Raw genomic sequence first — 15,023 nt, forward strand, 5'->3', positions numbered from 1 at the left:
TTTACACAGTGGTATTTTCCTTTGTGTTTGCTATTAATTTAGGAAAGAAGGCACTTGGTCATGCAGGAGAGGCTGGGAAAGGCCACGGGGATTTAAGGAGTTAAGGATTTACAGCAGGTTACCTCCCCACATCAAGAGTCTGTGACTCCTCTGAAGACACAAGGGACACCTTGGTGAGAACCCAACATGGGTCTCACAGTGGTGAAGGCCGCGTGGAATGTTATTTTCCTTCTTGATCTTTCATCGTCCTATAGCCAGATTAAGTGGAAAGGCTGCCTTTACAAAGTGTTCTACACAGAAAAAGTATCCCAGACTGTTTCCAGTGTTAAAAATCAGAGAAGGCCTCCAACTAGGAAAAGACATGCTGAAAGAAGTTGCTACTCTGAGTAGCATTTACATCTCTCTACTACTGACCTAACCGTGTACATCCTAGAAGAATTTCATGTTACAAATGCCAACAATTCCAGGTATTTTTGACCACAGGAAAGTACTTTAAAAGCCCACCCTAGACTTCCTAATAGAGGTATGGATAAAAATAAATCAGCTTTGTGCCTACCTACAGGAGTCTCAACGCAGACTATGATCTGTAAGCTCAACCACGAGGTCTGTATTTCTCAAAATAACTTCACGCTGAAGCTCCCACTGCTAAGCAGTCTTCCACAGAGAATTTTCTTTCAAGCAGCATTTTATTTGTAACAATTAATTACTAATCACATTTCATTCTTTAATGCATTGCGAGAAGAGAGGGGAAAAAAGTTGAAAATTATTTGGAAGAAAATTGTACAAGGATGCAAGTTTTGAGTACTAATATATTTTTATTCCCAGCAATCTCTAGGTGTACCATCACTGAAATAAAATAACCAGCATCACATTCTGGAAGTCTTGTGAAAGCTATATAAAAATGAGCACGTTCCAGTTAATCTTTGCACAAAAAGAACATATTTGATATTATTGCAAAGAATCTTCAAGACACTCTCTAAATTTGCTAGACACCAGTTCTCCAATAACTCAGGCAGGCCCCTGCTTTGCCCTGCAGAAAAATATGCTCAGTCTAAATTTGGATCAGCAGGACTACACACGAAGAGAAGGCACATCAGTAAATACAAGCTGAGCTCCATCAACAGGTATAATGTAAAACACCCAAACTTGTTCAGAGTTTTTCATTCTGGAAAAACAAGTGAAACCCTAGACTGCACTGGGATATACAGACCACCTTGATTTCCAGCATAGTAAAGAATAAAAGTAACATTTAGAAATGTCTTTAAAAGTACAGGACTACCTCCAGGGGAAAAAAAATAATTCTCCCATTGAGTTATAAAACTATAACACACTACATATGGCCCACATTGCCAAACAAATAGTGAGAAAATGATTCTTTTTTTCAACTTTATCAGAGCTAGACTGGGGTTTTGTTTACCACATCCTCAAGAACAGCACGGGCAGGATAGAACTGAGTTAATACAAACGTCCTTCCAGAATAACTTGACATCTAACCAAGGTATTCACATGAGTATAAATGTGAATTTGCATTTATCGGGTGAGCTATGGCTTACTATTGCAAAAGACTTGGAAGTCACATACAAACCACACCACAATGTTGAGTGCACAAACACTACAAATTGCTTCAGTAGAGGAAAACAAGCCCTTTAGGCCACCAGGTAAAGAAAAAAAAAAAAGAGTATCTGCGGGGTTTAAAGTTTCAACCAGTCTTTCAAAAGACAAACAGACCTATACTTTTCCCAGAAGTGTTGTACAGACACAGAAATTGCTGCTAGAATCATGGCATCAAGAGCAGTTGTTCATTTTTATATTTATCATTAAGTTTGTAAGTTTACGGTAAAGACAGATAAAAAACAGAGCCAAGTGTGAAGAAAGTAATTTATGCATTAAATGGAGTGTTACAATCCAGAAGTTCACAAATCCTTCTACCTATCTGAAGAATCTCTCTCATGAACAGCGATTCCTCGCCCCCTCCAGTGAGGGAAGGGATGAAAACCAGGTATTTTCAATCCCCCTGCATATCATCTTCATCACAGATTTATGGCAAAGGGCTTTCTGTTACAATCCCAGTCTTTCCAGTCTCCCTCTCCTTTCTACTCCTTGTCCTACACATCCCATTGTCAGCTTCTTTAATAGTGGGAAGCCTCATGTGGCTTGCTTAATCATGCAGCCTTCCTGATGGCCTTACATCTGCTCTCATATTAGGACTCAACTATTCAGAAAAAGCTGAAACATCCCCAAAATAATTACAATTAGGCAAGACTGGTTTATAAAAGCTAACTAGCTTTCATTAGTCACTGAGATGCAAGATAATACACCAAACTCACCTCATTGCATAATAGAGGGACACACTTTATTTGTGTGTCCCTGTTGGGTTTTTTCTTAAGAATTAAGGCTTTGACTCTCCCTCAACCTTCAGAGCTCTTTTCCATGCAAGTCTTTCGGACCTCACTCCACAGGCTTCATCATCACAACTAATCGCTAGGGGATGCTGCTCCTGTTTTCTCCACCAGCACTGGCCCACTCCAATTCCTGAAAGACCACTTGTTTACAGATTGTAAAAATAAGCTGCAAATATTAACCAGATCCCACAGGTGGGATTCACCTAACTAAATTTAGATTCTATGATGCAGATGAGCTCACCACTGAGATAAAATTAAGGCCTGTAAATGTCTATTTTGTAATGGACATAAAAGTAAATCTTCTCCAAAATTAGAGGAAAAAGAAGGGGAAGGAATTCATCTCATACACCTCCAGAACCAACAGAACTCATTTAGTGTTCCCATCAATCAACATTGAGAAAGGGTGAGAAACCAATGCATATGTAAGACCACCAAAAAATACGCAGGCATTCTTCTCATATTTTAGTATCTTTTTAAGACATTTACCTCCAACTCCACAGCAAAGGTTCTTGGGGCTGGTTCAGCCCCCCGGCATTGCCTGAAAGAAAGATGACACAGGCACACTCAACCATCACCTCTCATGAGGCAGCAGGTGCCTGGTTCTACTCCAACCTACAAACTCACCAGTAATTACCAAAACATTTATATCATGATTTTGATTAGCGCAGTATAATCAAGGGGAGGAGAAAAGGTAGTGTCAGGGTCTTCTTGGAAATTCTTGTGAGAAAAAAATCCCCAAAAACCAAACAGTTATAAACACAGACCCCCATTTCCAAAGCTATTGCATGGATTTAAAGACAACTTATGTGAGACACTGCTACTCCTAATACTGAAAAAATACTTGTATTTATTTAGAAAACTGTACAAAATAATCTGTGGCCATGTACCAGTGGAACTGAGGGCATAATCCTGCTGGGAGGGCAAGCCAGAACCAGACAGAAAGACCTACAATTTGGAAATCAACAATTTGTTGGGCCAAAACAAACGGAAGGTGAGCCACACAGAGTTCCAGGCTACCACAATACCCAAGTCAACCCTAGGTTTGCACTGCAGTAATTACTAATGGGCGAGTTCTCTGGTACCATCAGGTTTCATCTCAGGCCGCTTTTCTGTGCCGTGAAAAATAGAGGACACTATAACATAACCACCATTCTTACTGGAAAGAGAGAAAACATCCTCAAGGAAAGCAGCGAGAGATGACAGGAGCCCTGTGCTACCATCTAACTTCCCTATCCCTATGCCCTATCCAACACTGTGAAGATAAAGCCTTTGGGTAGGAAAGAGGATGGACCAGGTTACCTGGTTACAAGGACACTGGTGGTACAATTAGTAAGTTTAATTATATTCCAAAGTGGACCCTGCTTGGGAACCACTGCCTTAAAATGGTGGTCAGAAGAATACAAGAGCAGCCACTTGTCCAGTGAGCGTAGGAGGAAAAATATTTGGTGAACTGTGCCACAGCTGCAGCCAACACAGACACCCAAGGGCAATGAGAAAACGTACCTTCAAATGCTGTACCTGGAACACGGCACACAGTGTTCTATAAAATCTCAGCAACTGCCTTGGCCAGGCTCTACCACAAATATACCAGCTACCTAGCTCAGCTATCAGAGGATGGCATTTGGAGCTAACCTTGCACTATGAAACACAGCTGTGAGGTAGAGCAGAAGGCAAAGGGGAAAAAGGGGAAAAAGGACATGCTCTTCTCGGCTGGGGAAGGATTCATAGTTATCTAAGCAGAGGGGAACTTTCAATACTAATAAAAAATAAGGTAGTCCATCTCCATTCAATTGCACTGTGCAGAAATCACTATGATTTATTACTTCTGCCTAGATCCAATTGCAGAGAGAAAAAAAAACCCACCTCTGCGTGTGCCCCTCATACTAAGCATACACCATCTCGTGCCTGTGCAATACACAGGAGCAACCAAGGCTGCCAGCTTTACACAGACAGTATTAAAGGAATTAATTCCTAAGGCAATGGGAAAATACTACATGGGAGAACTTCCAAGTCACAAATTCTCTTTTTTTTAAGCTAAGCTGCTTAATCAAGTTAATTGAAGGAATTAAGAAAGCATCTGGAGAAGAACACATTCACCAACCAGTCTCTAGCCATTCCTGATCCCGTGTTACTTTTTCTGGGCGCAAGTTCCCCTGCTGGCACAGTACAATCTATCATCAGCCATTACACTGATTACCATCCATTAGTTTTGCTAAGAATAGGCCTGAAATTTAAACCTACTTTTGTTATTTATTTACAAGCTATTCACGTACTAGATATGAAGCAACTATATAATGGTTCGTGTTAACAAGAGAAGTGTAGCTGAATATCAGAGTTGCACATTAAAAGTGACCAACAGAAGTAATAATCCTCCTCACAAAAAATTGTTTACTGAATTTTTGTTTGGTAAGACAAGCAGAACAGAAGCTTACGCTCTTTAAAAATACAACTGATTAATATACAGTGGGGGAACAGGTAAGAACCCATGAGAATGACAAATTTTAAGTATCAGTCCCATAAATATAAAATTCAATTAAAGTGTCATTCTAGAAAACACTGAGAACCGAGTTGGGACTCTTATACAACAATGATTTTTTCTTCCCTGCTATTGAGGCAGAGTGATTAAAGTAGAACATAAACCCCTTTATTTCAAAAGCTAATTATTACATGTAATAAAAATTTCTTCTTGCACCATAAGAGACCTAAATGCAAGAACTGAATTCTACCAAGACCATCCACCCACGTGTCTTTGCTGTAATACAGTAACTGCTTGAATTTTCCCTTACAATTATATTTCTACAATAGACTATCGGGCTCAGCTTTGATTTCAACATACCACATTTCTTACCACTTAGGAAACCAAACACAGAACAGCTGTGGAAGGAGAAAACACTATATGCAAATATTCCAACAAAAAAAGGAGCACAAGCAGAAAAGCCATTGCGAAGACCACTTCAGTGGGAACTCTGAGACATAAGTTGTATTAAAATGGCAGTTACGCGTTGGTGTAAGGATACCCAGAGGAAGCATATCCCCCCCCCATTTTCCACAACAGGTGTTAAGAGATGCCCGCTCTGCACAGCTTAGATGCCTGAATGAGTTAAGTGCCCACGAGTTGTCTATGCTGCCAGCATTGCTCCGGAGGAACTGAGCTGCTTGCTACGCTCACTACTATGTTTCCTGCATTGCTAATTCAAACATCTAAATTTAGATGCCAGATTTAGACTGTTTTTCCCCACTCTTTCCAACCCCCAAAATGAAAAGAAAAATATTGCTGCATTAATTCACTATCTTCATCCATTTGCAGAAGCAAACAGGATGTCAGGCCTCCACGCGCTGGAATTACACTACACCAACAATCAATCTCAGCAACCTCTAGCTACAGGGAAAGAGAAATAAGTCTCCCCCCTCATCTCCTGAATAATTGCACACCAGGTAGCGTTCGCTATTAAGTCACATTTCTGCCCAGCCTTAGGCATAGCTCCCCCAAGATCCAAACTATTTTACCACAGGGGAAACAAAGTCTAAAAATAAAGGGAGTAAAGGGTTGGCTTCTGTATTCATGAAGACTTCCTGCTCCAACATACTCTATTAGCAGGATGTGGACGGAGTACAGCAGTGAAAGCCAGCTCATCAGTCAGTCTCATGTCCCTGGAGTGTTGATACACTTCAGCTTGAATTTCCCTTTGGTGTCTTCTTCCAGCAGTAAAACGGAAATGGCCTGGCACATACGGATTGTTTTCTTCTCTTGCACTATCATTCAACGTTGCTAGAAAGAGGCGCATAGGAGTAAAAATAATCCGTTGATTCTTGTTATAGGGTTCAAGAGTAGGAGATGCAAGCTAATTATCAATGCTGTAGGTGGCTCGCTAAAACAAAACAGCACACAAAACCAAACAACCAACAACCCCCCTGCCCCCCCCAAAAAAACCCCAAAAACAAGAAGGTAAACTGAGGGACCACTGGATCCCTAGACATGAATTCAAGGCAGCAGCCTGACACACCTTCTCCCATCCCATCGCAGCTTATTGAGGCAAGGGAAGGTATGTTACGACATCAGCGCTGACTCCTCACAGGAGTTTGAGCATCACAGAAGTATCCTGCAGCAACTCTGAGTTTCATTTGTGCACCCTGCCTATGAAGTCTATTTTCACTCCCCATTTCATTTTTAAATAATGATGAATATTTAAGCTTAGTCCCTTTGACAAATGAATCATCTTTTGTCCAGATGCACCTCCAAGAACTTGTACTGTTGAATATTGGCCTCCTTCCTCCCCTCCTCCCGCTACATCGGTGCTTCAGTACACAGCTACCGGGAGAGTTACTGCACAGGTGAGCCTCTCTTCCCTTCCTTCTCTCCACCCACACACTTCTTGCTTCACATACCATTAATATAAACGTTAAGAAACTTAAGAACAACGAGTACATACTCCAGGTCTCATGCTCATGCTTGTTTAATATATCCTGTTATATTTAAACCTCAAAGGATAAGACATGGTACATGTCGTAACAAATCCTTCGTGAGCACATTCTCACATCTTTGGTAGATGATCATTGCACCTACACCACCACATCTTAGCCTAAACAAGCCATCAATGAACTACATGTAAGATTTTCTAGACTACTGGAAACAGTTACGTCAGCACTGACCAAAGTACAAAGGAACTTCTTTATTTTAGCTTTTAATCATTTCAAATAATCAGCAGCCTCAGCGCATTATTTGCCTTTGAATACCAAAGATGATAGAAAAACACAGCCTTTTTATCTTGCAACATCAAAACCAAGGACTATATAAATAATTAGCGAATGATCAGTACACTCTGAATTAGAAGTGAGAATATCACAGTAAGTATTACCCAGACGTTAACAGCATCAGAGACCGACAATACTGACATGCAGGGACACACTCAATAGCTGGCACAAACCAGGTGTAATACTAATATGCAGCAACGCAGCCAAAACGAGGTCGGGATGGCAATGTTTGCCGTCTTTTATACACTTTGATGTGTCATTATCTTTAGTTCAAACAACTTCTGTCATCTCTGACACGCCTGACAACAGTTTTCAACAACAACGGGGAAAATAGTCTTTTGGCTTCTTTATGCTGCATCAGAATTTGTGAAATCAAGATGACATAACGCACCTAAACCTCCTTGTGGGGTCGCCCCCCAAAATAACCACCTAGCTGCTGTGCTCCACAGACGGGGACTTCCCTAAAGCACGGGATGAAACCATCAAAGCTCAGATTTTAATTTATCAACAATCTCAGGTTTAACACATGCCCAAGGGCATGCTGCTGCTTCTTTCCTATGCAAAGGATGAAATAATGGCCCTGCTCAAGTGAACCAGCTGGAGCCCCAAAATATTCCCAGTGCCTTGAAAAAGCTCAGCACATACTAGTATCACATGCTGAAGTCCTCAATTTAAATTAAGTCCAAGTAGACCAGTGATGAACCATGAGGAACAGATACTCAATCCCCCATGCAAATGTGTCATGTAAATCTGAAGAGATATCTACAAGTCAATCTTTTTACAGGTTAAATAAGGATAAACTCTGGAGATAACCAAACAAATGGAGTAGTTAAAATTTAATTTTAATGGGCTTTTTTTTTAACCTCAACTAAGTGCCTCTTTTAGCCAGAAAAGCCAATAATACAATACAAACAATGCCATAAAGGCAAGATTTCAATTTTAACTCTTAAATCCCCAGATTAGCTACACTGAATTTTGGGATGATTTTTAACTTGAGCCAGCAATTCACATAAATAGAGTCGAATACAGAATATACTAAAAAATTATATGTAACGACATCACTGAGCAAGGAATACTAGTATGAACAAATTAGTATTCGAACTTTATTTTAAAGCAACTATTCACTTCAAAACACTGCAAGGATCTGCTGCCAAAAGCACATGACAACCTTTGGCGAGGAACACAGCAAGAGCTTATTCTGGAAACGGAGCCTAAAATATTTAGCTTGGAAAACAAATTTTCAAGAGTATCAGTACTGGCCCACAGATTGTTCTGTATGTCCAAGCTACCCTTAAAGTAATTCTCAACACAAGAAACCTTTTATAATTTAGCTAGTAACTTACGAAATAGTTAATACTCTGAATTAAAAATTCCCTTTACCCAAGATTTAGTCCAACCATTTCCTTGGCTATACATAGGTTTGACTGTCACAGCATTTTCTCACCTGAGAAGTAATACAGTAGTCATTGACAAAATTGTGCATTGTGTGGCTTCTATCAAAAACAGTTTAATTATGAAATAAGTTCAAGATTTTGGGGAATAGGTCAGTGTTCAAAGATAACACCAGCCAACTTTTTTCCAAGCCATTTCTGGCCCTCCCTAGTAAAACTTTTTCAGAATACTTACTAAGAAAAACGAAGAAACAAACTCATCAATCATGACCATGCCTATGATCACCACTTCGGGATTTCTGTGGACAGCACATTCTCAGTATGAAATGTACCACTGATGTAAATAATTTTAAAAGAAAGCCTTGTTGCACAAAGTACAACCCCCGATATCTAATGAAAAATGTAGCCCTCCGCTGGAGGGAATTTATTTCTGCATGAATTGAAGAAGAGATGGAGGAGAAACAGTAACAATGAAGTGACAATTGTGTACCTAAACCTTTTGGCAGTTTCGAAAAACCCCACCTCTTTCCACGCCTAAAGCCACGCAAGCACTCTCACATGATTAACGCCCTCTTGAAAGAGCAATTCTCAACAGGCCAATTTTTAAATATTCAAGAAACACTACTTTTAACAAAGGCTACTGAATTTAAAAAGAAATGGAAACAGCATTGCTCAGACTACTGAATATTGCAGTCTGATCAGGAGAAAAACTGGAAGTCGGGGAGGTAGCTGCCGCTGCTAGGTGTAAAAGGAGCTTGAATGGTCCCTAGGTACTGGCCTCACTTCCCCCCCCCACACAGAGCTTTGCTGTGTCCAGGTACCAAGCAGAAAAGCCACTCGAGAAATACAATAGCCAAGTGCAAGTCAGCAGTCCCTGCTGTAGCCCTTTATTGCAGCCTCAAGACAGAGAGGTCCCAGGGCGGCCAGCCCACCTGCAGGAATCTCAGCAGCAACCCCACCAAGGGGAGGTCGGGGGAGACAGAACTGCAGTTCAGATCCTGGTCAGGGTCCAGGGCATGGACCAGTTTCTGCAGGAAGGAAATCCTCATTTTTCTGACAAGACAGCATAAACACAGGCAATCTTTTCTGTCTCTCAAAAGCCCACTGCGAGACCTTCTTTGGGAACTGTTACCACAGGAAGGGACAACCCAGTCTAACAGAAGACAAGAGCTTGCCAGGCTTTGGCCATAGGGTAGAACGAGAAAGGCAGTATTAGTATGAGCTTTTGGAAATGCACAGATTTAAATCAAGAAAGCAAACTCAACCAGAGTCTGCTGTACGGCTCTGAAAGAATTAGCTGACAATCACCTCAAAGATGGATTTCATACGTTGTTGCGCTTAGTGCTGCACACCAGAGCGCGCTTGTCATTTCAGCCTCTGACAAATTCTCAAAGATAAAGTTGCTAAGTCACCCGTGCTCTGCAGTGCAACACAATAAAACCTCTCATCTGACACCAGTCAGGAGCAGGATTAATCAGTGATGTTCAACCCAAAGATACACAGAACAAGCAGAGAGAAGTGAAAAATTAAACAAAATACAGCTCAGCATTGCTCTAAGTTTAAGTGATTTCAGTAGGAGCAGATTTAGGTCAAAGCTGAGCACCCATGTTCAGCCTAGGTACTTCATTTCTTACTAACGAAGAGAAGCAGATATAAACTCCCTCATGTTTTTTTGGTGGGTGGTTGCTTTGGGTTTGGTTTTTGTTTGCTTGGGTTTTTTTGCTATGGACAAAACACAAATTGTGTTACATTTCTGCATTTCAATCACTACACACATTAGGAGCTGCACTGCATTGACCTCTGAGGCAAAGACAACATTCCTTTAAAAGAAGACAAACACACACCCCAAATCTAAATGTATATACACATATCTAAATAGGCTAGTACCTGTCACTACTCCATTTTTGGTCCAAAATGAACTAAAGGAAGGAAAGAAGTGAGTTCTACCCAACACTCCTGATGGATAGGCCCAGTCTTTAATAGAGCAGAGGTAGCCAAAATTTGATCAATTATCACCAGTCAAATTGCAACTGCAGTTCTTAGCTCAAAGTCGTGGCACCCCCCAAGCACTGCTCTGTTACGCAGCACTGCTCCTGAAACATAAGCCACATTTTTCTTGCTCTCCTCTGATGCATTTTCCCATGCTGCCACCAAGGTTATAGGAGCACACTGTTTTCTTTAAGCTTAGCTTCAAAATTAAATCTCTTCAGAGCAAGGATTTCTCCTTGCTAGGTTGTGGATGCTACTCATTATACTGTCAGCTTTCCACACACAAATAAAACCCAAACCCCAATTTTATCACTATACAATCTAAAGGACTGTGGGCTGTAATGCAGCTGAGGTAAGGCAAAGGCATTTCCTGACATCCTCTTAAAGCAGGATTCAGGTAGCACCCACCATTTCAAATACTTTTACCCTGGAGAGAGCACAGGTACAGTACACAGCTGTCTTCAAGCAACAGTAGGTTGAATGGTGTAACAAAATCACTTTCTCCAAGTAAAGGAGAACAGAAGATTGTTCATTATTAGCAAACTTGAGACTCAGCCTTTAGGAGTGGCACCGCTAGTACATTTGTAGGATATGGTCTACCAACAGTGCTAGCGATATACACACACCTTTACAAAGCAAAAAAGCAAAATGCCCCAACCAACCCCCACAACCAACCTGAGCATAAATTGAGTAAAGGTAAAGAGGCCTGAAGACAAGCTCTCCCAGGAAGCACCTGATGCATTACGCCTTATCCTACAGCACAACTGTACATCAGCTAACCGAGTTCTCAATCCCTAAACTGCATGTTAAAAAGACAGCTTTAAGGCATCCTTGAAGGATGCGTGTGCTGCATGGAGTGACACAGATTCACTAGCATGTACACAATCTCATGGAAGATACACGTGGGTGAGGTAGCTGGCAAGTTTCAGCCTGCAGTACATGTTCATTTTCTAACAGTTAAATCCAACAACACTAACTTCCAGAATTATTACCAAATATTTAGCTACACACAGCAATCTTACATTGAGTTTTGACTTCGAAAAATTAGTTAGCTGTTCAATATCTTAAGCATTGCCTTCATCACAGAAAATGGCTTAATAAATACTTTAAGACCCCAGGACAACAAGCATTGCCTACATCTCCATTAGCCCCAAGCTGTGTACTGTATTACACAGCTCAGCAAGCCTACACTACACTAGCTGCGTCCATCTAAGCAGAGTTTTGCCAGCATGGAGCCCTTCACTGCTCAAGTCATGAGCCCAGGTTTGTTTCTCGGATGGCATGAGGAAGGCAGGCAGCCCCCCGATACCAGCCTCTGCTCCTCGCTGGCATTGCTCTTGCCTTGGCCTTAAGCCTGGATTTATGAAGTCCAGCAACACTGATGTCAAACCTCTATCCTGGGAAATCTGCTAAAATGAAAATATGTCTAGATTTCCTTTATGCAGATATTCTATTAAGAAGAGTACATTTATTCTCACTAACCAAGGGAGGAAATGGAAGTGAGTATCAAGGCCGCTCCGCGCTACCATTACTCAAGCTAGGATTTACCATGCCTGGAAGCGCTCTGAAAGCCTCAAATTTGCACTGAAGCGATGCTGCCCCAGCACAAAAAGTGAAGGGTGTTAGTGCAGCAGTAGTGAGCAGCCAAGCAGGCTAAAGAGAGAAGACGGCCAAGATGCAGCATGGCTTACAGAACTTAAATCTAGAAAGGGCATCCCTCTTTCTGCCCTCTTCTTCTTGGCCAAAAGTAATTATGGGTTATGAGACAGCTGGGTATCTAACATGATGTTGCTAGTCACTTTAGCCAAGTATTTTTAACAATTAACATCTCAGAAAACCATCTCCTTTCTTCCTCAATTGCTGTCACTACACCTCAAACGTATAGGCTCCTCAAAGTCTCTAGCTGTCTAGATTAAGAAAAGCCAACTCAAAGTAACCATCACAGAGAGTCCTACAACATGGCATCGAGTTCCACTGTGAAAATTATTCTCCTTCCCCGCAAGAGGACAGTGACCTATACACAGAAGAGGGGCAAACAGTGATTGTGAAGGAAAATGAGACAAAAATAGCTTGCTCGATTTTTCTTGGTACATGGAAAATCCATTACAGAAGTTTACACAGCAACAATGGAGCCTGACAAGTTAATGAGCTGCTGCTCGTGGAGTCGCAGGAGAGATGGCCCATCGTTCAGAAATTCCTATGCTGCGCAAACATGAGTCAAAGATAACTGTAATTTGGTTGAACCAAAAATCACAAGTTCTGGTTCTTTCAAGCAGCAAAATACTCGATTAGCACTTCATTGGGGAGGGTTGTGCTTCTACGTGAAGAAACACAAATCTCCTAACTCTAAAAAGCTCCTTGCAGAAGGGAGGCTCTGCTTTATTACTGCCAAGCCCCAAAGCCTGTCGAACAGGAACCTGGCGTTTCAAAGCTGGCTGAAGTGACATTTGCAAAGGATGGTATCGGTGTGAGCACAGGGCTCTCCAAGCCAAACAGCGCCAGTGTGTACTTCCAGAGCAACACCCACATGAGGGCCTCAGCAAGCACAAGCTGTGAAGTTTTATCATCCTTGTGACGCAGGAAAGTACCGGGCTTCCCTTCAGCCCTGGCAGGGACACTGAGGCGCATCCAAGGACATCCAGAGTCAGCAGCAAGACACTGAGGCATATTAGCTACCAAGAAAACCAGATTTCCATTACTGAGGCCAGTTATAAAACTTCCACTTGTTTTTAAGAGAACATACAGTGTCTGGCATTACTCTGTCAGCAGCACCAAATAACCTAACGGCAATTTGATATTTATGTCCCCGACAGGCTGTTTTAGTTACAGAAGCAACATTAAAAATGTAGCATCCTTTGAGATACACTAAGCAAGCCAGGCCAGTTTCAGCCACAAGCATCGAGAGTAACTCTTTGGAGCTGTTTTTGCCCCAGAGGGTAAGCTCTTTCGCAACGTGGAGTTATCTTACCAGGGACTGCTGCTGTCACCAAAGGCAAGCAGAGCACTGCAAAAATACCAGTTATGACTTCAGCACCGAAGGGCTGTAGCCAACATCAAACCAGCAAATGAAGTGGTAGCTGCCGTCTCTATATAGGAGGCTTTTCCCCCTGTAGCAGTCCACACAAAAGAAGTAAAAATGATTTGCTGGCAGCATGGACGTTACCACATCAACTCCCTTACACCGAAGTCCTCTCCTGAGGAACGACTGGGACCGGGAGGGCAGCGTTCAGCTCCCCGGCCCTTGGGCCTTGTGCAGGAACAGCTACCGACCACCGGCACCAAACCCAAACGCCCGGCTGGGAGCTTTTAGATGTAACGCGAGGGCAAATTCAGTCAGTACCTTTCTTTGTGGAAACCCAGGTCTCGCATACAAATTTGGGCTTGACTTGGTAAAGGTTCAGCTTGCCTCTTACCCTTGCCGAGAAGATAGTTCGGTATTTCAGATCTGCCTGAACAGTTGAACTGAGGTCTGGCTTTCACTGCCGGAAAAAGCACCAAGTAACCACTATAAAATATTGGCTGGTGGCAATCATTAGGCAAGAGGTTTTGCTTTCACCAGCGCAAAGTCAAATAAACTCAGTTGATAAGAAACGTAAATCTTCAGCTATCTAACATCTAGAAATAATTTTTATAGCTCAGAAAACTAATTTCTATTGTAAAACATTTCATTATTAACCAGAAAACGTTTCAGAAGCGTATTCTTTAAACACTAGCTTAAAAAACAGCACTATGTAAGAAAAACGAAACTTGTCTCTACACACTGTACGACAAAACAGGGAATTCCCACGAACAGGAGAACCCACCCATCGCAAACTTACCATAAAACCCCCACCAAAGCACCTCTGTCGATCCGCTACGCGAGCAGAGAGAGAATCCAGAGGGAGAAACGCGAACCACAAGTAAACAAACTCAGCCCCCCAGCAGCCGTGACTCGCAGGAGTAGCCCCTCCACACGGTACTCTCCCCGGGAGGGAGACTGATCCCGGCCGCCGACTTCCAGCAACTGCCGCCGCGCCAGGGCGAGCCGCTGCCCCGGGGAGGCGCGGGGGGAGGGAAGCCGGGAGGCGCCGCGGCCCGGCACCGAAGCGGGCGCCGCGCCCGGGGGTCTGCGGGCGGCTCCTGGGCTCGGGGCGGTACAGCCCCACTCGACTCGGCTCCGCTGGGCCGGGCCGCCCGGGAGCCCCGCCCGGTGCCGGCGCTGAGGCGGGAGGCGGCCTGTGGCGGCTACCGGGCTTTGTGCGCGCTGCCTCCCCCTGGGCCGCCCGCCGCCGCCTCATGCGAGAGCCGGCGCAGCTGGGGAGCGCGGCAAGCGCCGTGCCCCCTCGCGAAAGCCGATCCCGCTGATCTCATCACCGCGGGTTACTAATCCAATGACCGGGGAATTAACAACAGATGGCGACGCCCCTTCCCCCCGCCCCGGCCCGGCCCCCGCGGACGCCGAGCCGCGAACGAGCCGGCGCCCGCCGCCCCCCGAGCCGGGCAGCGCCCG

At 43.2% G+C, this 15,023-nt stretch overlaps 1 protein-coding gene across 5 annotated transcripts in view; it reads right to left on the bottom strand.

The window, feature by feature from the left end:
• Positions 1 to 15,023, bottom strand: part of SPSB4 (splA/ryanodine receptor domain and SOCS box containing 4) — a 169,372-nt gene that overhangs the window by 70,365 nt on the left and 83,984 nt on the right. Inside the window, exon 1 of one of the 5 annotated variants that reach the window (XM_054836058.1) lies at positions 14,353 to 14,839. The exons of the other annotated variants lie outside the window; for them this stretch is intronic. The gene's annotated coding sequence lies outside the window, so the exon portion shown is untranslated. Of the gene's footprint in view, positions 1 to 14,352; positions 14,840 to 15,023 lie in introns of those variants that run through there. 5 annotated transcript variants of the gene reach the window in all.

Source organism: Grus americana, chromosome 9, assembly GCF_028858705.1.
Source record: "Grus americana isolate bGruAme1 chromosome 9, bGruAme1.mat, whole genome shotgun sequence".
Taxonomy (NCBI): Eukaryota; Metazoa; Chordata; class Aves; order Gruiformes; family Gruidae; genus Grus; species Grus americana.